The 24,019-nt window shown below is 45.9% G+C and overlaps 1 protein-coding gene across 17 annotated transcripts in view; it reads right to left on the reverse strand.

The window, feature by feature from the left end:
• Positions 1 to 24,019, reverse strand: part of USP48 (ubiquitin specific peptidase 48) — a 250,247-nt gene that overhangs the window by 198,533 nt on the left and 27,695 nt on the right. The window lies entirely within an intron of this gene.

The following is a 24,019-nucleotide window of genomic DNA, read 5'->3' on the forward strand; positions in this document are numbered from 1 at the left end:
AAGAGGAGTTTCCAAAGCAGGAGCATGTCGCTTGTTTGAAGGAGGCGTTCGAACGCCAGTCAAGGTCGGTCGCTCCGCGGCCGGTCGCGTTCGCGTCATTTGTTTCGGCGGCCCGGTGTATCTCACCAAGGTCGTGCGTGCAGCCAGAGGCCCGCGAGAAGGAGGTCTGCTCATCAAAGCCGAGTGAGGCGCCCCGTCCGGTGCTCGATCTGTTGGCTCAGCGATAAGCCCATTCAAGGTCGCGCGGGTGTGCGTGCCCCGTGCGGCCTTCCTGCAGACCTTTGCAAAATGGCCCTTGGTGGAGCACAGATGGCATATGGCCTCCCGAGCCGGGCATTCAGATCTAGGGTGCTGCCGATTCCCACAAAAATAACACTTTGCGTACCGGTCAGGCCGTGGCCGGGCAGCGGCAGCAGCCGGAAGCGGAGTCCGCTTCAGGAGCACCCAGAGACTCGGCCGTGGTGGTCGGGTCCTCCCCCATATCCTCGGCGGTAACCCTCTCCGGTCGCGCGAGTTGAGAAGTCCCCGCCACGACTCGTGGGTTGTCATAAGCGGTGGATTGTTCACGGGCATCTGTAAAGACGCGTGCCAGCCGTAATGCCTCCGTAAATGTCAGCTCCGCGGTCTCCAAGAGTCGGAGCCTCAAGACTCCAGAATTAATTCCAGAGACGAAAGAATCTCGGAGAAGGTCATCCTGAACTTGCTCATGGGTCCGTACCTCTTGGACGCAGTCCGCCAATAGGTAACGCAGCTCCTGCGCATAGCGATCGATCGATTCCGATGGTTGTTGTCGCCGCTGGGAGAGTTGATGCCGGCCGTGCACGGCGCTCCGTTTCTTTATGTATAGTCGCTTTAGCTCAGCCAGAGCCGTAGCGTACGTCTCAAATCGAGCAATGCTCCGGTAAACGCTGTGATGGACCTTCGACTGTAACACGTACAGCTTCACCGCGGCGGTGGGCTCTGTTTCATGAGCGGCGAAGTAATTCTCCAGCGTTTTGAGCCAGTGGGTGAACTCCGATCCCGACCCCTCGGCTTGAGCGTCGGCATCGAGAATCGGTACCATGATCATCTTGTGTTCAGTCATTTCGTCGATCTAAATGATATTAAATGTCGTGAAAATCAAGCACAGACACGACTTGTCCCTTGGGTAGGTTTAATATAATTTAGATCTGTAGTAACATCCTGTAAAATACATTCATGCAACAGACATTAGAATCAGAGTATTACATGGGCAATGTCCGATATCAATAGGTAAAACAAAACAGGCGCAGCATATAGGGGCGTACATACCATTCAAACTACAGGACTATGTCACAGTAAGTGACGCTGGAGTGTCCTTGCGCCGCGGTTGTCCCGGGTCTTATAGACGCCCCTTTTAGTGGGATAAGCGAGCACTCCCTGGGTTCACTTCGGTATAATTTCACTACACGGACATCCTTCTAATTAGTTGATTCGACCGTTTCAGCCACACCCATTGCTGACAGGTACGTATATACAGTGCATTCAGAAAGTATTCAGACCCCTTCACTTTTTTCACATTTTGTTATGTTGCAGCCTTATGCTGAATCGTTTAAATTCATTTTTTCCCTCATCAATCTACACTCAATACCCCATAATGACAAAGAGAAAACAGGATTTTAGAAAGTTTTGCAAATTTATTAAAAAGAAAAAACTGAAATATCACATTGACGTAAGTATTCATACCCTTTGCTATGACACTTGAAATTTAGCTCAGGTCCCTCCCATTTCTCTTGATCATCTTTGAGATGTTTCTACATCTTGATTGGAGTCCACCTGTGGTAAATTCAATGGATTGGACATGATTTGGAAAGGCACACACCTGTCTATATAAGGTCTCACAGCTGACAATGTATATCAGAGCAAAAACCAAGCCATGAGGTCGAAGGAACTGCCTGCAGAGCTCAGAGACAGGATTGTCTCGAGGCACAGATCTGGGGAAGCCTACAAAAAAATTTTCTGCTGCATTGAAGGTTCCCAAGAGCACAGTGGCCTCCATAATTCTTAAATGGAAGAAGTTTGGAACAACCAGGACTCTTCCTAGAGCTGGCCGCCCGGCCAAACTGAGCAATCGGGGGAGAAGGGCCTTGGTAAGAGAGGTGACCAAGAACCCAATGGTCACTAAGGCTGAGCTCCAGAGATCCTGTGTGGAGAGGGGAGAAACTTCCAGAAGGACAACCATCACTGCAACACTCCACCGATCTGGGCTTTATGGCAGAGTGGCCAGACGGAAGCCAAACAGTCCAATCTTGGATTCATCAGAACACAGAATCTTGTTTCTCACAGTCTGAGAGTCCTTTAGGTGCTTTTTTGCAAACTCCAAGCGGGCTTTCATTTGTCTTTCACTGAGGAGGGGCTTCCGTCTCACTCAGCACAAGGACCCCGGGCCGACACGAGTATTCTTTTTTCGATCGCACTGTTTTTGCCTCTTTTATATCAATTAGGGCAAAGGGAGAATATTTGATTGAGTCCTCACAGTGGGGTAGGCCAAAAGGTCAGCATAGACTGAAGGTCAACCACTTTTTTTTCGAATTTCTACAATCCTCAATTTCCATCTGATTGACTTGAAATTTAAATAGGATTTTCATAGCAGCTAACTGAATTCAACCACCAACTATTTTTAAGATCGTCATTGGCCAAAAGGTCAACATAGGCCAAAGGTCAACAACAATTTCAAATTTCTAAAATCCTCAATTTTCATCCGATTGACTTGGAATTTAAATGGGATTTTTATATCAGCGAACTAAATTCAACCACCAACTATTTTCGAGATCAACATAGGCCAAAAGGTCAACAACCTTTCTTCTCATTTCTAAAATCCTCAATTTTCATCCAATTGACTTGCAATTTGAATAGGATTTTCATTTCAGCCAACTGAATTCAACCACCAACTATTTTTGAGATCAACAAAGGCCAAAAAGTCAACATAGGCCAACAGGTCAACAACCTTTTTCACATTTCTAAAATCCTCAATTTTCACCCGATTCACTTGAAATTTGAATAGGATTTTCATAGCAGCTAACTGAATTCAACCACCAACTATTTTTGAGATCAGCATAGGCCAAAAGGTCAACATAGGCCAAAGGTCAACTACTTTTTTTCAAACATGTAAAATCCTCAATTTTCATCCAATTAACTTGAAATTTGAATAGGATTTTCATATCAGCAAACTGAATTCAACCACCATCTATTTTTGAGATCACCATCGGCCAAAAGGTCAACATAGGCCAAAGGTCAACTACTTTTTTTCGAATTTCTAAAATCCTCAATTTGCATCCGATTGACATGAAATTTGAATAGGATTTACATATCGGCTAACTGAATTCAACCACTAACTATTTTTGAGATCAACATAAGCCAAAAGGTCAAAATAGGCCAAAGGTCAAAAAATAATTTCATATTTCTAAAATCCTCAATTTTCATCCGATTCACTTTAAATTTGAATGTGATTTACATATCAGCTAAATGAATTCAACCACCAAATATTTTTTGAGATCAGCATAGGCCAAAAGGGCAATATAGGCCAAAGGTCAACAACCATTTCAATTTGCAAAAATCCTCAATTTTCATCCGATGGACTCGAAATTTGAAAAGGGTCGTCATATCAGCGAACTGAATTCAACCACCAACTATTTTTGAGATCAACATGGCCAAAGGTCAACCACTTTTTTTAAGTTTCTAAAATCCTCAATTTTCATCCGATTGACTTGAAATTTGAATACGATTTGCATATCACCTTACTGAAACCAACCACCAACTATTTTGATGTCAACATAGGCCAAAAGATCAACATAAGCCGAATTTCTAAAATTGACAATTTTCGTCAGACTAACTTAAACTTTGAAGACGATTTGCATATCAGGTCACTGAATTCAACCACATTATTTTTGAGGAGAAAAGGATGCTCTACTTGAGTGCCATTCTACTTTGTTCTGTTTTGCCAAGAGTCATTCTATGAGTGATTTTTCATTTGTCCATTTGTGAACAAGATATCTCAAAAAGTTGTGGACGGATTCGGAATAAATTTGGCAGAGATGTAGTGTATGTGACAAGGACGAAATGATTAGAGTTTGGTGAAGATCCGGAATCGGTTACTAGAATTTAAGCGATTCTTCACCATTGGGAGCTATGGCAAAAACTATAGATAGCAGGATATCTCAAAAAGTGATGGATGGATTTGGACGAAACTTGTTGGACAGGTTGTGTCTGACAAGGAAGAATCGAAGAATGTTTCTACATTATATAAATTCTGTATTGTGATTTTCTGGTCTACTTTGAGATACAAAACGTAAACTGTTCACCAGGCTGAGGTATGCTCTCTACTGAGTGCCGTTCTAGTTCTTTATGAAAAGTGATCAAGTTAGATATATTGTGCTTTGAAACATGGTGCTTTGAAACGAGCCACACACGGGGGTTATCAGATCCCCACAAACACAGACGACAAGACGAAGGAAATGCAACAAATCATGGGTTTATGAAAATAATTGCAAACCAATTAAAATGAAGGTCGAGGTAAAACTATAATTCTCTATGGCGAGTATCCTCCCCCACAGCCTCAAATACATACACAGGGAAAGATAAAGAAAATAAAATACGCTTAGAGTCAGCCAGCACTCAGCTTTGAGTTCGTACGAGGACGTTCGGGCGCCTGGTGGCCGTTGAGCGGGTCCCATAAGTCTGCAAATAGTCTTAGAGTCGACGCGAACAAGATGGCGCAGAGTCGCTCTTTTGCTGTGCCACGAACGTGGGGCAATCCGTGCAGCCGGTCTCCTTTCATTCTCCACTCCGCCCGAAATGCTAGGAGCCCCCCGAACCGTCGCTTTATTGCTCCTCTTTCGACGGCCGCAATAATCTCTTCCTTGATAATGCCAAAGGTCCGCAAAGGCTCCGAAATTCACTCCACAAAGCACGAAAACGCAGCTGTTTGCCTCACGCAACCAAGAACAAAGAGAGAGAGAGAGAGGGAGCTTCTTCTTCCTCCTATTCAAAGCCTCTCCAAGCTTATTCAAGCTTCTTCTCTGATGAACGTTTGACCTATCGCCAAGCGCTATTGGATCATTCCATGGCTCCTCGACCAATGACGCTCAGGGCGTGGTCTCTCGAGATGTTCGCATGACGTTGGCACCACGTCGATTGTTGTGAGTTAATGGAGCCAATTTCATGGCTGGCCGAGTGAATGTCAAACATTAGGGAAAATCACAGGAGGCGGTTACATACAGGGAATTATACTTAAGCCCTATCTAGTTAACACAAAAACCACGCCCCTTATGGCGAGATGCAAACCCTCTTAACTTAACGGGTTCCCCACATATTACATCGAGGTTCTTCTTCGCGTCCACGGTCCATGCTAAACCTACCAATACAATCCTAACTCCATAATGGCATTTCTTCAATACCCCCATAAATTGAAAAGTATTCAATTGCCACATGGAGTGGATTCATTGTTCATTGCAGAAAATAATTGGGAAGATGAATTTCGTGTTTTTTATATGATCAATCAATCAATCAAATCAGTCTCAGACCCGCTCAATTTTGAGCTTAAAAGGAGCAATACAAAATTTAATGTGTACCGGAAAGTTATGTTGTTTTTTTAAGCAGTTTCCACAGCTTAAAAATCGACAACTTTCCAGGACACCTAATAATACAGGACAATGTTTCCTCTCACCATAGCCATGTGACCGTATAGGTTACACCCTCTGGTGTGGTATTGCACTTAAAGGAAACGATGGCGCGAGTCAGCACCTCCCTCGAGTGTATTTGAGTTTTATAAAGGTTTGCACTGCTTAAAATCAGACCGCTTCTCAGCTATTACAACGTCAATGAAATCTGTGAACGGTGGCCTATCACAGTACCTAACCAGGATTGGCCGTTTTGGTGGAAGCTGGGTCAGGACTAGACAAGACGATGCCGACTTCGCTAGAAAGCTGTCCTGCCGAAAAAAGGTGGAAATGCCAATGGTATTGACGCATCTCAAAATGACCAACACGCATTCTTTCCCCTTGTCCTTGACTATCCAAAGCCTGATGCTCGACGCGTCAAATGTTAACATACATATTCAACAACGTGCCTTGTGCCAGTCTGTTTTTTAGCCAAACAATCTGAATACAGGTTGTTATTCAGTCATCACCGGAATTGACTTAAGAAATACAGCCGCTGAGCTTGGGGTATATAGTACAACTTCACAAAATACTCTGCATACCATGACGTAATTTTTGTGATGTAACTTTTCTCTTGACCTGGTGTTGGGCTAGAGGCTAGGGTGCCGGCTTAGGATCCTAGGATCCTGGGTTCGAATCCCGGTCAATCGCTGAATTAACGCCAGGGGGGTTGACTCAGCCTGTCATCCTTCCGAGGTCGGCAAATTGAGTACCAGCTCACTGGTAATTCCCTGTTTGTCGTTAACGGCGGCAAAAAGGGTTGGCGTCAGGAAGGGCATCCGGCCGTAAAACATTGCTTCAAAAAGGGGACCGAAAAAACAACAACAACCACGGTTCCCGAAAAAGGCCAACCCCCGCCTTGCGGGGAAAAATGGCCTCTAAAGGTGGTTATATTTTTTTATTCAGTCACTGCTCACTGAATTCAGTTCCCTGACATTGACACGTCCAATGCACATAAAACAAATGTCGACTCAAGCCACCATGATTGGCAAAAAAACCAAAATATTTCTGTGCACTTTTAATAAACAATCACTCCTCAGTCCGAAAGTATCACATGCTAGGTTAAAGTTGTCTCGACTTTTTTCATCTTCTACAGGGATTAAAGGCTGTGGAGGAGTTGCAACACAAATCACACCCAAAAAACATCACCGGAATTGACTTAAGAAATACAGCCGCTGAGCTTGGGGTATATAGTACAACTTCACAAAATACTCTGCATACCATGACGTAATTTTTGTGATGTAACTTTTCTCTTGACACTCTGCAGGGCGATTAAAGAGACATTTCCTCCTCCACATGGATGCCCATCTACAGGGTTTATCCGTGTTCTATAATTTCAAATGCTGAGCTTCAACAAGGAAGCAGCACGTACCATTTTTAAAGTCTTTGGCACGATTCAGCCATTCCAGTGTAGGGATCGAACCACCGACCATATAACAGACATTAACCATTATGCTTCTGAGTCTGGTAATAGAAGATAGACATAGCAGGCCATTAAGCCAGGGAGATGGTGCCATGAAAGGGTAGACTAGACGGATTTATGGAAAAAGGCCATGTATAAGCTTCTCGGTGCATTTTTGGGTAAAAGTTGGGAACCTCACTTTTTAACATAATTAGGGTATGCTGAATTTAATTAACCTGGTTCCCAAGCCAAATTGAGTTGTTGTTTTTGAGTTTGGAATAAACTGCTGAAGAACTTGGGCATTGGTGAACTCACAGAGCAGACAATCAAATCTGCAGAAGCGTTAGTCTGCAGAATATATAATGTGCACAGAACAACCTCTGTTGATTCAGCACGACATATGTTCTTCTCAAAGACTGGTAAACCAGAAGCAATGTCACCGACAAGTGATGCTCTTCATTTCCATTTGATGCGAGTACACCATCAAGCCATGGTATGGAGAAATGCTCATTGTGCCATACCTGACCTTCCTGCACCTGTGGAAATGGGATGGAAACGTGGTGATTCAGGACTAGAGCCTATTCTGATGTCACCGAGTACAATCCCAGAAAGTTGCCTCGAGATGATTTGTTGTGCATGCCAGAAGCAATGCAAGACTAGACGCTGCAAATGTCGCTATTCAGAGTTGAGGTGCACATCAATGTGTGCCTGTCAGCAACAGAGTGATGATCAGACCACTTGTATGAATTTGATGTAGTTTGGCAAAACAACATGTGTGACATTCCTGAATGTTTGTGCTTCATGGCCATGTGCCCTTAATTTTAGAATAAATGGTTGTATGAAACATTGTCTTCTTAAAACCATTTCCCATTTTATAGTGTCCAATTTCAATATCAGTTTGAATGTCTCTTTCAATATGTCACCAACCATAATATAGACCAGACGAATTTATTTTAAAAAGGCCATGTATAGGCTTCTAGGTGCATTTTGGGGTAAAAGTTGGAAAGTTAAAGTAAAAGAGCTGCATGTATATGCATGATATATAAATGCTTGTTCAAGGAAAGTCCAAAAATGGCAATTTGGCAGCAATTTTGTTTATGCTAATTAGAAGGTCAAAAACTCAAAATTCGGCTTGGGAACCCGGTTAATCGGATTCAGCATGCCCTAATTATGTTAAAAAGTGAGGTTCCCAACTTTTACCCAAAAATGCACCTAACATTCACATTTCTCAGAAATCCGTCTAGTCAAGGGGGGGGGATGATTCGTGCCTGGTGCTCATATGAAAAGAACATGCGGTGCGGCTGGGGTAGCTTTTAGTGCCGTTGTCACATTGGGGTTGTAACCTTTTATGTCTTCATTAAATTTTGACAAGAATTTAAGGACCTCGAGTAAAGAACAACCTTTTCAAGGACTTACAAGACTTTGAAAATACAAACACAAAACTTATACTTTCAAGAGTTTTAGGATCATGTAGGAACCCAGTGTTGTAAAAACAAGACCGAAAGTCTACAAGCGGCGTAACCTGTCTTGTTTGATACATTAGTTGAAGAGGATAGTTTGACTTGGATAGTATACAACAACAACATGCATTTTAAGGCCATTTTCCCTGCTAGAGCGGGGGTTAGCCTTGCGGTCCCCATGACAATCTTCTCCATTTTGCCCTATTTTCTGCATCTCTCCTTGTTAACCCCCTTGCCCGCATTTCTTCTTCCACCATCTTTAGCCAAGTCTTTCTCGGTCTTCCCCGTCCTCTACTTCCTTCTACATTAACTTCCATCACTCTTCTCAACCAGTCACTTTCATCCTTCCTCAATACATGACCAAACCATCTCAACCTGTTCCTCTTCACAGCATCAACCACAGGCAATATTCCCATCATCTTTCGCAATTCATCATTTGTCTTCCTCTCTCTCAACGATACTCCGCACATCCGTCGAACCATTCGCATTTCCACCCTTTCCAGCCTTCGTTGCTGCTCTACGTTCATTACCCATGTCTCGCTCCCATAAATCATAACACTTCTCACACATGCAGCATACACCTTTCCCTTCAGCTTCAGCGACACTCTCCTCCTCATCAGCACGCCACTCAGTTCCCGAAACTTCTTCCATGCACATCTCACTCGAGCAACCGTTGCCGAGTCTGATCCACCTTCTCCATTCAGCATGTCTCCGAGGTAGCAAAATGTTTTCACACCTTCCAGCTTCACGCCGTCTCCAAGATCCAACTCAACATTTCCTCCATCTGCAGCTCCCTCTGTGCACACCTTACATTTGAATGTAGCTGCCACACTGGTAAATGACCCTCTCAGACCACTACATTTTTGATGAACCCACTCAGCACACATTGTACATTGAATGGAGTTCACTCCGACACCCTTCCTGCACACAGCACACGGCCAATTCCCAGTTCTTTCCACCTCACCACATGCTTTACCACTTGCCATCACCTTTGTCTTTCCGATATTCACCTTCAGACCTTTTGTCTCCATACATTCCTTCCACTTGTTCATCTTTTCCTTCAGTCCATCCATACTTTCCGCAATCAACACCAGATCATCTGCATACAACAACTCCCACGGTAAACCCTCCTTTACGTTCTGAGCCAGCACCTCCATCACAGCTACAAATAGTAGTGGACTTAGTACCGACCCCTGATGCATGCCCACCTTCACCTCAAACTCACTACTGTTCCCGTACTTCGTCCTTACAGCTGTGCGCGCTCTTTTGTACATTGCCATCACTACTCTGATCAACCATTCCTCCACTCCTAACTTCCTCAATGCCCATGTCAATACTTTGCGTGGAACCCTATCGAATGCTTTCTCCAGATCAACAAACCCAAAAAACAACTTCTTCCTCTTATCCATGTACTTCTCCTGCAACTGCCTCACAATGAAAAGCGCATCTGTCGTTCCTCTTCCAGGCATAAATCCAAACTGCATTTCGTCGATCTTCACTTTCTTCCTTATCCTCCTCTCCAACACCCTTTCCAATACCTTCATTCCATGCTCCAATAACTTTATCGCTCGGTATGAGCCACACTCCAGAGGGTCACCTTTCCCCTTGTATAGAGGGACGAGGGTACTCAGTTCCCAATCCACTGGAATGCGGCCTTCTTTCACCACCAGATTACAGACCTCTGTCATTCTCTTCACACCCCAACTTCCTGCTGCCTACAACATATCTCCCACAACTCCCGTCGGCCCTCCCGCTTTTCCACTCTTCATTGCTTTTATCGCTTCCTCAACTTCCTTCTCAGTTATCTTCTCTGCCGGTCCTAAAACTGGGTTACTCTCTATGTTGCCATCCCATTCATTCTCTGTATTCAACAGCATTTCCATATATCTTTTCCATCTTCCTTTAATTCCATCTGGGTCGACAACGATTTGTCCCACTTCATCCTTCAAGCAACTCACCCCCATCACATCACACCTCTCTTTTGCTATGTGCTTTGCAATCCTGAATACTGCTTTCTGACCCTCTTCCGAATCCAAGCGTTCTCCGAACATTTTCCTACATGCCTCCTGCGCCTTTGCTACCTCTTTCTTTGCAGCCTTCCTGGCTGCCTTATAACTTTCATGCTCTGCTGTTTCTGCTCCCGTACCCTTCGCCTTCTGCCACTCTTTGAACTTCTTCCTCTTCTCGTCAATCCTCTTTCCAACTTCAACATCCCACCACCATGTTTCCGAGTGCCTCGGTGGTCCTTTTGTCCATCCACATACCTCACCAACGGCTCCCAACAGACTATCTTTCATTGACATCCAACCACTTTCAAGCTCAACCACATCATCCTCCACCATACTCAGCCTCTCTTTTAATGCCTCCCTTACTGTCACCTCTTTCAACCTCCACACCTTCATTCTCGGTTGGTACTTCACCCGCCGAGCTCTCCTCGCACCTTTCACCCTTATGTCACAGACAACCAAGTGGTGCTGTGAAACAGCCTCCTCCCCCGGGATCACCTTTGTGTCCCGGAGGTGCCCCCTATCTCACCTACGCACCATCAGGTAGTCAACGGTTGTCGTCGACCCACCTGACGTGTATGTAACAAGCTTATTGTCCTCTTTCTGGAACTGAGTATTACAAATCAACAAATCAGCTCCATAAGCAAACTCCAAAATCCTTTCACCTTCTCCATTTCTCACACCATATCCGTAACCCCCATGAACTCCGTCAAAACCATCCATACTCCTTCCCACATGTCCATTCAGGTCTCCTCCCACCACAACAACTTCCTCGTCTTTCACGTTTTCCATCAGCTTCTCTATCGCACACCAGAACTTGTCCTTCTCTTCATCGCTCCGACCAACCTGCGGAGCATATCCTGAGATGACGTTCACCAAGAGCTTTCCAATCATCATTTTCACCATCATCAACCTATCACTCACTCTCGTCACACTCACCACACTGTCTACAAACTCCTCAGAAAACAGGACACCAACACCATTCACGCCCTCCGGGCACCCTTGCCACACAGACTTGTATTTCTGTATGGATAGTATGACCGACCCATATCAGTTAGCAAATAATATAAGGATAAAAATTTTTTTGAAGTACTGCAAGTCTCTCAGCTGTCTGTCACCATGGAAGTGAATAAATTGCATTGAGACTGGTTTATTCTATAGGTCTCGAGTCAACAATGAACCATACACCACTTCAATCGAGTAACTTTGCAGTCACGACAAAGGGATTGCAGTGTTATGATTATATTTACTATATTATTATTGTTATTATTATTAAGAAAACGATACTACTGTATTAACAAGCCTGGGCTAATTTGTTCTAAGCAGCCTGAAGGTGAGGCATGAAGGCATGAAGCCTCAGTCCAATACGTACTGTGTCATTCGAAGACCCGTAGTGCCTATGCTTTCGATATTTCATGATCATTTTAACAATCGGTTTGTTTGTGTTTCACACTGAATGAAAAACGTAAAGGTAGAGCATGGATATTGTGATATAGGACAGGTTAGATGATATGTTTGAACAACATAGGAATCAAAATGGCGGTGTGTGGAGTCAGCCGGTGTATGCCATAATGACATCACAGGTGTAATCACATCACCCCTGTCATGTGAGCAGATCCTCAGCTATGATTGGTGTACGTTTGTGAGGGACATACATACGGCCAGGCAAACACTGTTTTGGACGTTTTTGCCCCATGGGCTATGCCGTAAAAAAAGGATCTTTCACAAGTTCTATATCATATTTCATGAATGCATTACCTTATTCCAGATTTTAAAAATGAAACATTGTGGAATATATTTTAAGGCTGGCTTGAAGGCACTGAAGAGGATGAAAAAGGAAACGGCACCAGGCATTGCTGAGGTGCATACAGAGATAATTGCCACGGGAGTAGTGTTACGGATTCGTAACTTCCGTTGTGGTTTTCACCCACTTGACATATTTCTGATATTAGGTACTATTATTATTCTCAAAAGGGTTATTATTCATGAACAGCTATCTAAAGTTAAAAAGGGTAACTTTAAATGATACAGGAAACCGGACCGGAAGACGACGGCAGAGGAGAGGAAGAGGCGGAGCGAAAGAGTCGAAGAAGCTGGTTGCTTTGCGGTCTGCAACGAACGTTGTCGAGCAAGAGTCACGTACTTTGGGTTTCCTGGGAAAAAGGAATTCCTGCGATAAAGTTGTTATTGCTGTAACGGATCATCCTGCGTGTCAGGTGGCGTTAGATTCCGAAGAATCATCACTGGGTCGTGACGACTCAAGAACCACGAGCCGTCGGCCATTTTGACTCGTGCGCTTCGCGCGTCGAGCAGACTTTCCTTGCTTCGTCAACCATTTCCACTGCTTTCAGACGTATCTGTGGTGTGTGTGTGCACCGAGGCTTTTGACGATTAATTTACGGCTCGCCGACCGTGAACAGTGAAAGTTCATACCTGGAGGGTGCCGTTGGATTTCCCAGTCGCCGCGAGTGCGCCTTTGTGCCGTTTTGGGCGGCGTGTCTGTGCCTGTCCTCTGAACGAGATTCTGGTTTTGATTCGACATCGTTCCGTTGATCACTGGAGGGGACCAACTCTGAACTCGAAGACGGGAATATAGAGACACTGGGGAAGGTTATTTTCCACTCACTTGGAGCACAGTGAGTTACCTCATGCATGTTAACGGATGGTACCATCATAGGAGATATTGATTGTACTCTTGATTCCTATTTTGTTGTGCTGATATTTTTGTGTGATTTTGAATACAATATTTGTTTGTATTATTGGTGTTTGTATTATTTGCAATTGGTGCGGTTTCACCATTGATTTTTGACACCGGATAACATATTTTTCTGCCGTGGCTCCTCTCGGGGTTCAGAGGTATACCGAGACCAGGAGATCGTAGAGGAACCCGTAACAGAAATTGGGGGCTCGTCCAATTGACTCGTGGGCTCGAAATTGGGTCTTCGTCCGGGATGAAATTCCCTAAAAACATCCATTTGGGATTGACCCCAGATTGAAATTGGGGGTTTGTACTGTGGGAAAATTGGGGGCTCGGCTTTGCTGATTAAATTCCCTAAATCTCGGACGGTGGATTAAATTCCTTAAATTTCGTCTGGGAAAGAATTCCCTAGCATTCCCAAACTTTCCAATTTTGGAGTATTTTCCAACAGTCCCAAATTTTTCAAAAAAAAAAAAAAAAATTCTTTTAATTTTTTTTATTTCTTTCTTGTGTGAAGGTTAACAGGTGCTAACGGATAGTCACCATGGAGTTTGACGCAGAGAAGTTTGCAGCGACCCCTAGTGAGGCACAGTTCCGAGCGTTACAAAAATCGGACCTCTTGATATTGGCCAAACATTTTAGCTTGGAGGTCCGAGCTAAAATGAAGAAAACAGATGCAGACAGTGGTCTGCATCTGATGACATGTGATGACATCTGCAGATGCAGACAGTGGTGATAGAATCTATGGTGGAAGTAGGAACATGGAAAGAGGGAGCCTTGGATTGGTTACCAGAAGAACAAGAAAATGTGGAGCTCCAAAAAATGGAGATGCAATTGCAGAGCCAGGAAAGGTTAAAAGCAAAGGAAAGAGAACTCGAGGAAAGAAGAGCAGCACAGGAAAGAGAACTCCAGGAAAGGTTAGAAGAGAAAAAAGCAGAGGAAAGGAGAGCTGCAAGAGAACTCGAAGAAAGGTTAGAAGAGAAAAAAAACAGAGGAAAGGAGAGCTGCAAGAGAGCTCGAGGAAAGATTAGAAGAGAAAAAAGCAGAGGAGAGAAAAGCCGAAAGGGAGTTAAGGGAATGGGACTCGACGCTTCAGCAGGAAATTAAACTCAAGGAGCTGGATTAAATGAAAGAACGGGGAGAGGTACCATCCATGCTGACTGGTTCGACACCTAATCAGAACACCTGGAATGTTGGCAGACATGTTCGGCTGGTTCCACTCTTCAATGAAAAGGAGGTAGCCAAGTTTTTTTTACACTTTGAGAAAGTGGCTCGAATGCTAAAATGGCCGGAGGAGTCCTGGACCATGTTAGTGCAAAGTGTTCTGGTGGGTAAAGCTCAAGATATTTATTCGGCTTTACCGATTGACCAATGTGCAGATTATGGGATAGTGAAGAAAACCATTCTCAAAGCCTATGTATTGGTCCCTGAAGCTTACCGGCAAAAAATCCGGAACGCCAGGAAGAGGGAGAGTGAGACCCATGTGGAGTTTGCCAGAATGAAGGAAACCATGTTTGATCAGTGGTGTGATTCAAAAGGGGTCGGGAAAGACTTCCAACTATTGCGACAATTGATCCTGGTGGAGGAATTCCAAAAGTGTGTCCATGAGGACATTAAAGTACATCTGGAGGAAAGGAAAGTACCAAAGTTGTATGAGGCAGCAACCATGGCAGATGACTATGCCTTAACACACAGGATGAGGTTCCATAAACCTAACTTCCCGCCTAGAGTTCGCACGGAGAGTTATGATACATCCGGTGCAGAGAATGAAGATTCAGGGGGGCAGTCTAGAGATGACTGAGGACAGATCGGATACCGCGACTTCGGGATCAGAGGTCTACAGTTCCAAGACGGACTTATCCTCCGGGGGGCTCGAGGCAGACCACGAGGTTCTCCTTCGGGCCTACTTGCGCTTTTTGCCATAAACCTGGACACGATGTCCCACTGTTATGCTCTGGAAAAGGAAAATAAGGAGCGGAGTTCGACTAGTACAACTCCGAATGCAATGGCAAATGTGAGAAATCGCCCTCAAAAGGGTTACCAACCATTTATTTCAAAGGGGTTTGTGTCACTGGACGGAGACTCGACTAACCCGAGACCTGTTAGGGTATTGAGGGACACAGGAGCACATCAATCTTTAATGCTTGAAGGCATTTTGCCATTGTCAGAGGAGACGGCAACTGGTGATAGTGTTCGGTTACAGGGGATTGGTGGCTGTGTTAGAGCTCCACTTCATGTCATCCATTTGGAGTCTGATTTAGTGTCAGGACCGGTCACCGTAGGTTTACAAGCCACTCTTCCTGTAGAGGGAGTATCTTTTGTTATTGGGAATGATTTGGCCGGTGGTCAAGTTTCTGGTAACTCGATGTTTGTTGAAAAGCCTAGTAGGAAGCGCCCTGAAGAAAAGAGGAAGTACCCTGAAACTAAGTGTCAGCACACGCATGTCAAGGATGGAGGCAATATTGGCAAGCTCTTTGTAGGGGGACTGAACTTCAAAACAAAGGAAGATGTTCTGGAGTCTGCCTTCAGCAAACATGGACCGCTTTTGGAAGTGCTGCTGATAAAAGACAGGGAAACACAAAAGTCAAGAGGGTTTGGCTTTGTCACGTTTGAAAACTCAAAGGACGCCAGAGATGCAGAAAAGGGAAAAGGATCTGAATAGCAAGGAGTTGGAGGGTCGGACCATAACCGTAGGGAAGGCATTTCATAGGTGTCGAGGGGGCTACAGATGAGGACAGCGGAGTAGTAGTTTTGGTGGTGGCCGCAATCGATATTAATATGGAGGCTCCCAGAGTTACGGCCGCTCCCGAAGGAAGGATTATCAGAGTAGTGGCCGAGAAGGAGACCGCTATTCATGTGACTACAGTGACAAGCGGTCCAACCGTGATTATTATGAAAGTTCGGAAGAGTTGAAGCACTGAATGCTGCGGAGCAGCCGAGCCAAGATTCCTACACAGATTAACCGTGAACTCCACGTTCCTAAAGGCGTCCATGTAGTGAATACTTCCAGGCCTCACCACCCAACCACCATGGAACCTGGCTCTCAGCTCGGCCTCCCGGAGAAAGTGCTGGAGATTTGCTTGACTTTGGATTTTTGATCACCACCTCTTAACCTTCATTCAAAAGAAACTAAAAGTAAACAAGTGTTACGCCTAGGTCCCCCGTCGGTGAAGTGATGCGAGTTGACAAAGTGGAAGACGCAGAAAACATGCTATGATATGATATTTCGCTCACAAGGTTCAGACATACATGGAGGCGGCCATCTTGGATTTTGACGTGGCTACCCAATTTTCAATAGCGTTCTTCCTTATGCCTAGATACACCCACACACCAGATTAGAAGTTGGTACTTCGCTTATCTTTCAAGATATTCCGCTCATAAGGTTCAGACATACATGGCGGCAGCCATCTTGGATTTTGACGTGGCGACCCAATTTTCAATAGCCTTCTTCCTTGTGCCGAGATACACCCAAACACCAGATTAGAAGTTGGTACTTTGCTTATTTTTCAAGATATTTCACTCAAGGTTCAGACATATATATGGTGGTGGCCATCTTGGATTTTGACGTGGCGACCCAATTTAAAATAGCGTTCTTCCTTATGCCGAGATACACCCACACACCAAATTATAAGTTGGTACTTCGCTTATTTTTCAAGATATTCATCTCACAAGGTTCAGACATACATGGCGGCAGCCATCTTGGATTTTGACGTGGCGACCCAATTTTAAACAGCCTTCTTGCTTGTGCCGAGATACACCCACACACCAGATTAGAAGTTGGTACTTCGCTTATTTTTCAAGATATTTCGCTCACAAGGTTCAGACATATATATGGTGGCGGCCATCTTGGATTTTGACTTGGCGACCCAATTTTCAATAGCCTTCTTCCTTATGCCGAGATACACACACACCAAATTTGAAGTTGGTACTTCGCTTATTTTTCAAGATAGTCATCTCACAAGGTTCAGACATATATATGGTGGTGGCCATCTTGGATTTTGACGTGGCGACCCAATTTTAAACAGTGTTCTTCCTTGTGCGTAGATACAGCCACACAGCAGATTAGAAGTTGGTACTTCGCTTATTTTTCGAGATATTACGCTCACAAGGTTCAGACATATATATGGTAGCGGCCATCTTGGATTTTGACGTGGCGATCCAATTTTCAATAGCGTTCTTCCTGATGCCGAGATACACCCACACACAAAATTAGAAGTTGGTACTTCGCTTATTTTTCAAGATATTCATCTCACAAGGTTCAGACATACATGGCGGTGGCCATCTTGGATTTTGACGTGGCGACCCAATTTTAAACAGCGTTCTTGCTTGTGCCGAGATACACCCACACACCAGATTAGAAGTTGGTACTTCGCTTATTTTTCAAGATATTTCGCTCACAAGGTTCAGACATATATATGGTGGATGCCATCTTGGACTTTGACGTGGCGACCCAATTTTCAATCCCGTTCTTCCTTTTGCCGAGATACACACACACACCAAATTAGAAGTTGGTACTTTGCTTATTTTTCAAGATATTCATCTCACAAGGTTCAGACATACATGGCATCAGACATACATGGCGGCGGCCATCTTGGATTTTGACGTGGGTTGCACCCACACACCAAATAAATTCGAATGCGGTCCTTCGCTTACGCACGTACGCACGCATGCACGCCGCACGCAAACACGCACGCACGCCCGCCCGGACGGTCGGACGGACGGGAAAACCATAGTCCCCCTTTCGCTCCGCTGTGCGACGGGGGACAAAAATCAGAGGGTGCTGAGATGGAGTTTGGCTTTGCAGGGGTTCAACTGGGAAATGGAACATGTAAAGGGCAGGGACAATGTCGTTGTTGATGCTTTGTCCAGAGTGAATTAACTTTGGAAAGCTCTTTGGGTTGCGAGTTTATTTTTATTTGTTTAAAGAGTTTGCATGCAAAGAAACTTTTCGCTGTGTTCAAACTTTCTTTCTTGAGGGGGGGAAGTGTTATGGATTTGTAACTTCCGTTGTTGTGGTTTTCACCCACTTGACATATTTCTGATAATAGGGTCTTTGTCACGTACTTTGGGTCACGTACTTTGGGTCACGTACTTTGGGTCACGTACTTTGGGTCACGTACTTTGGGTTCCCTGGGAAAAAGGAATTCCTGCGATAAAGTTGTTATTGCTGTAACGGATCATCCTGCGTGTCAGGTGGCGTTAGATTCCGAAAAATCATCACTGGGTCGTGACGACTTGAGAACCACGAGCCGTCGGCCATTTTGACTCGTGCGCTTCGCGCGCCGAGCAGACTTTCCTTGCTTCGTCAACCATTTTCACCGCTTTCAGACGTATCTGTGGTGTGTGTGTGCACCGAGGCTTTTGACGATTACTTTACGGCTCGCCGACCGTGAACAGTAAAAGTTCATACCTGGAGGGTGCCGTTCGATTTCCCAGTCGCCATGAGTGCGCCTTTGTGCCATTTTGGGCGGCGTGTCTGTGCCTGTCCTCTGAACGAGATTCTGGTTTCGATTCGACATCGTTCCGTTGATCATTGGAGGGGACCAACTCTGAGCTCGAAGACGGGAATATAGAGACACTAGGGAAGGTTATTTTCCACCCACTTGGAGCAAAGTGAGTTACCTCATGCATGTTAACGGATGGTACCATCATAGGAGATATAATTGTACTCTTGATTCCTATTATTGTTGTACTGTTATTTTTGTGTGATTTCTAATACAATATTTGTTTGTATTATTGGTGTTTGTATTATTTGCAATTGGTGTGGTTTCACCATTGCTTTTGACACCGGATAACATATTTTTCTGCCGTGGCTCCTCTCAGGGTTCGGAGGTATACCCAGACCAGGAGATCGTAGAGGAACCCGTAACAGTAGTAAGAGTCAGGTGGACGAAGAGGTTCTTGAATGCATGCAAGAGAGATGGGTCAATTCCGAAAGAGTGGAGGACAGAGTTAATTATGCCGATACGGTAATTATGGTAATTACGAGTTCATTTTGTCATTTTCACAAGAAGAGGGTTGCTGGCAGACTTTGGCATCCTGCAGGAATATTTGGTGGACAGAGCATAGACAGTGCAGGGGATGCAACGCTGGAGAGGAGTCTGTATAGGATAGAAAGACTGACAACCTGCCTACGGTGAGACAGTGAAAGACCCTCAGAATCAGCTTCATCGTGGGAGAAACCAATGATTCTGAAAGCCTTTGTTGCTACAGCGTGAAGCTGAGCTAGGTGTGAGGCAGGAGCCCCAGTCCAGATGGAAGAGCAGTACTCCATCAAGCTGTGCATGAAAGCTTTGTAAGTGGTGAGGATCTCAGTAGTGCCAAGGAAGTACTGCACACGACGGAGATGCCCAGTCGGATACTGGATTTGGACCAGCTCGGAAATGTGGCATTCCCAGGAAAGATAATGGCAGATAGTGACACCCAAAAGCTTGAGCGACAGAACTTCTTCGAGAGGATTGTTAAGAAAGTAGATGGGAGGGTTTTCCAGATGGTCTTTTTGGAGAGACAGAGTGAGAGTGTGAGATTTGTCAGGATTGAAAGACATGTTCCAAGAGTGTGACCAGTTTGTGATTTTAACCCGGTCTGCAGAGAGTGAAGAGGCTGCTGCCTGCCGATCTGAGGGTTGAGATATGGAGTGGCAAAGGGTGGAGTCATCAGCAAAAAGATTTTTTTAAAGGATTCTCCAGAGTCGCAAAGATCGTTGATTAAGATTACTAGGGCATGCCCGTACTATATATATATCTAAAATTATATCCCCCCCCTCTATTTACATGAAATGGTTTGGTCCATTCGCAAAGCCAAAGCGAACGGCTTGCGAGTACGGTGACAATCCCCCCCCTCTATTTACATGAAATGGTTTGGTCCATGAAATGGTTTGGTCCATTCGCAAAGCCAAAGCGAACGGCTTGCGAGTACGGTGACAATCCCCCCCCCCCCCCCCCCCCCTCTATTTACATGAAATGGTTTGGTCCAATTCGCAAAGCCAAAGCGAAAGGCTTGCGGAGTTTGGTAAATAAATCGCCATAGCTCGGTAACTACTTCTCCGATTAATATGAAACCTTGAAAAGGCACATCCTCAGGTCCCCAGCAATATACCTGGCAAGTTTCAAGTATATCGGACCCGTGGTTGTCGAGAAACAGCGGTCACAGACAAACACACACACACACAGACACACACACACACACAGAGATTACTGTAATTATAGATAGATAAAGAGCACAGAGCCCAGAACACTGCCTTGTAGAACTCCAGCCTGGACAGGAAGATGGGATGAGAGAATTCCAGAGAGCCACATGTCGATTACAACAGAAGAGGCAAAAACGGCTCTGATTTCCTGTTTGGCATTGAGGAATGAGGACCTCCATCCATTGTTGAGACAGCAGAAGCAGTATGTCCAGAGAAGAGTGGCCTGGTCTGAATACAAATTGATGATCTGAGATCAAGCCATTTGAGAAAAGGATTTAATGTCGAAAGTGATGATGGATTCCATGACCTTGCTGACGATTGTGAGCAGGCTTGATTGGTCTACAGTTACATGGATCTGTTTTTGCACCTATTTTGTGTAAAGCGATAATGTTGGCCGATTTCCAAGCAGATGGCAGATGACTGAGTAAACAGAGATGGTGGATACAACAGAGAGAGGAAGTGATAGAGCAGCAGACCAGGATTTTAGGACCTGTGGGCTGATACCATCTGGCCTTGTTGCAGAATCGGAGTGGAGGTTTGACAGCCACTTCTCCACATTGTCGGGAGAGGACACAGATCCAGGAGCAGCTGGGTATGACTGGGTACGGTGGGTACAGATAGAGATTGGTTTGGAACACAAGATTTTGAAGCAAAAACGTAGTTGAGGCATTTAGTCTTTTCAAGGGGTGTCAGCTGTGTAGCCATTTGAGGTAAGGGAAGGGATGGAGGGGGAACAAACACCAGAAACAGATTTGACCAGACACCATCAGGATTTGTAGGAGGGAGATGGTTTGAGAGTTGTCTTGAGGGTAGAGAGATAATGTTTCCTGGCTCTCCTGAAGGTAGACACACACTTGTTCTGAGCTTTGTGAAAGGAACTGAGATTGCCTTCAGTTGGATTTCCCTTCCAGGAGGCAAATGCAAGTTGTTTCAGGGAAACTGCTTCACCACAAGCTTCAGTGTACCATGGACTGGAGGAAGGGTATGACAACTGAAGACGAGATGGGATATATCTCCAGAAGCGCGAGGAGACAGCATCGGGATTCTGCCAAGGTCTGGGTATCTCTTCTCTGCACAAACGCAAAAGGGGACTTTATTCTGAAACCCATGATGCCATAATGTTCCCTGAACTCTCAAGGGCAAGACCAAGCAAACTCTGCCCTTTTTTTGGAGGTCCAACAGGAAAGCCTGGGTGACGGCAGCAATCTTCCTGGACTGGTTCCATAATTGTTTCGTCGCTCAGGTGGAGAGGTACATGGCGGAAAAAAACCCATGTGCTCAAGGCTCTCTTGCTCCTGGACAACACTCCTGGCCACCCCGCGAACCTGGACGTGGCTCACTCGAACGTCGAGGTGATCTTCCTGCCGCCCAACACCACCTCCATCATACAGCCACTCGACTACGGTGTGATTTCAACATTTAAAACGTATTACACCCGTCGCACCTTTCGCCGCATTTTGGATGAGATGGAGACCGACCCATGGCTCACCGTCAGGCAGTTGGAAGGAATTCAACATTTCCCACTGCATCGGCACCATCAAGGAGTTGCTGGATGGAGGTGAGATCCTCCACCATCAAAGTGTGCTGGCACAACCTGTAGCCACAGGCAGTCAAAAAATTACTGCCTTTCCCAAAAACACGGAGGAGAGGCATGAAATTGTCAGGTTGGCACAGCAGGTGGGAGGGGAAGGCTTTGATGACATGCAGCGTGAGGATTTGGAGGCCATGACAATGGTTTCTGAGGAGGAGGCAGGCAGTGATGAGTAAGAGGTGCCGAGGTCCAACCTCACAGTCCAGTTCCAAGGTGAGGTGCTGCAGCTCATGCACGTGATGCAGGTGATTGCCGACAGGGTGCAAGACGCTGACCCAGTCATGGAAAGGTACCTCAAGTTCAAGATTTCCTCCATTACACATTTCTTCCACTTTGCTCCCTCCACCTCGAGACCATCAGCATCCTCTTCTGCCGCTCTCAGAATCCTCACAAACATCCTCAACTGCTCCCTCGCCAACATCCTCAACTGCTCCCTCGCCAACATCCTCAACTGCTCCCTCGCCAACATCCTCAACTGCTCCCTCGCCAACATCCTCAACTGCTCCCTCGCCAACATCCTCAACTGCTCCCTCGCCAACATCCTCAACTGCTCCCTCGCCAACATCCTCAACTGCTCCCTCGCCAACATCCTCAACTGCTCCCTCGCGAACATCCTCAACTGCTCCCTCACCAACATCCTCAACTGCTCCATCACCAACATCCTCAACTCCTGCCTCTCCTGCCTCTCCTGCCTCTCCTGCCTCTCCTGCCTCTCCTGCCTCTCCTGCCTCTCCTGCAGTGCACGACGTTGCAGCACCATCTTTTGGGTCATGGATAGGTACCTCAAGTACCGCCACGGGCCGACGTGGTGTGGTGCTGACCGGGCCGACGTGGTGGTGCTGACCGGGCCGATGTGGTGTGGTGCAGACCGGGCCGACGTGGTGTGGTGCTGACCGGGCCGACGTGGTGTGGTGCTGACCGGGCCGACGTGCTGACCGGGCCGACGTGCTGTGGTGCTGACCGGGCCGACGCACCGTGGTGCTGACCGGGCCGATGCAGCCGTGGTGCTGACCGGGCCCCCGCACCCGTGGTGCTGACCGGGCCCCCGCACCCGTGGTGCTGACCGAGCCCCCGCAGCCATGGTGCTGACACCACCCCCCCCCCCCCCCCCCAGAATTTCCATGTTTTAAACGTTTTCCGGTCTGTACCCTGGTTTAGAATAGGTACACCGTATCCCTGCGTGTCGTAAGAGGCGACCAAGAGGATTGGCGTCAGAAAGGGCATCCGGCCATAAAAACATTGCCTCAAAAGGAGAACCATGACAATTACAACTACATATGGGCAGGGTACAGCCCGAAGTGGAGATCGGTTTCTGAGGTTTGGGACATGGAATGTAGGGACAATGACAGGGAGATCAGGAGAAGTGGTGGAAGTATTGATCAGAAGAAGAGTGGACATATGTTTTGTGCAAGAGACGACATGGAAGGGAAGTGGTGTGAGAATGGTGAAGGGCAGGCAGGGACAGAAATACAAGTTTGTGTGGCAAGGGTGCCCGGAGGGCGTGAATGGTGTTGGTGTCCTGTTTTCTGAGGAGTTTGTAGACAGTGTGGTGAGTGTGACTAGAGTGAGTGATAGGTTGATGATGGTGAAAATGATGATTGGAAAGCTCTTGGTGAACGTCATCTCGGGATATGCTCCGCAGGCTGGTCGGAGCGATGAAGAGAAGGCCAGGTTCTGGTGTGCGATAGAGAAGCTGATGGAAAACGTGAAAGATGAGGAAGTTGTTGTGGTAGGAGGAGACCTAAATGGACATGTGGGAAGGAGTATGGACAGTTTTGAGGGAGTTCATGGGGGTTACGGATATGGTGTGAGAAATGGAAAAGGTGAAAGGATTTTGGAGTTTGCTGATGGAGCTGATTTGTTGATTTGAAATACTCAGTTCCAGTAAGAGGATAATACGCTTGTTACATACACGTCAGGTGGGTCGACCACAACCGTTGACTACCTGATGGTGCGTAGGCGAGATAGGGGGCACCTCCGGGACACAAAGGTGTTCCC

Source organism: Myxine glutinosa, chromosome 11 (genome assembly GCF_964187855.1).
Source record: "Myxine glutinosa chromosome 11, kmMyxGlut1.1, whole genome shotgun sequence".
NCBI classification, from domain to species: domain Eukaryota; kingdom Metazoa; phylum Chordata; class Myxini; order Myxiniformes; family Myxinidae; genus Myxine; species Myxine glutinosa.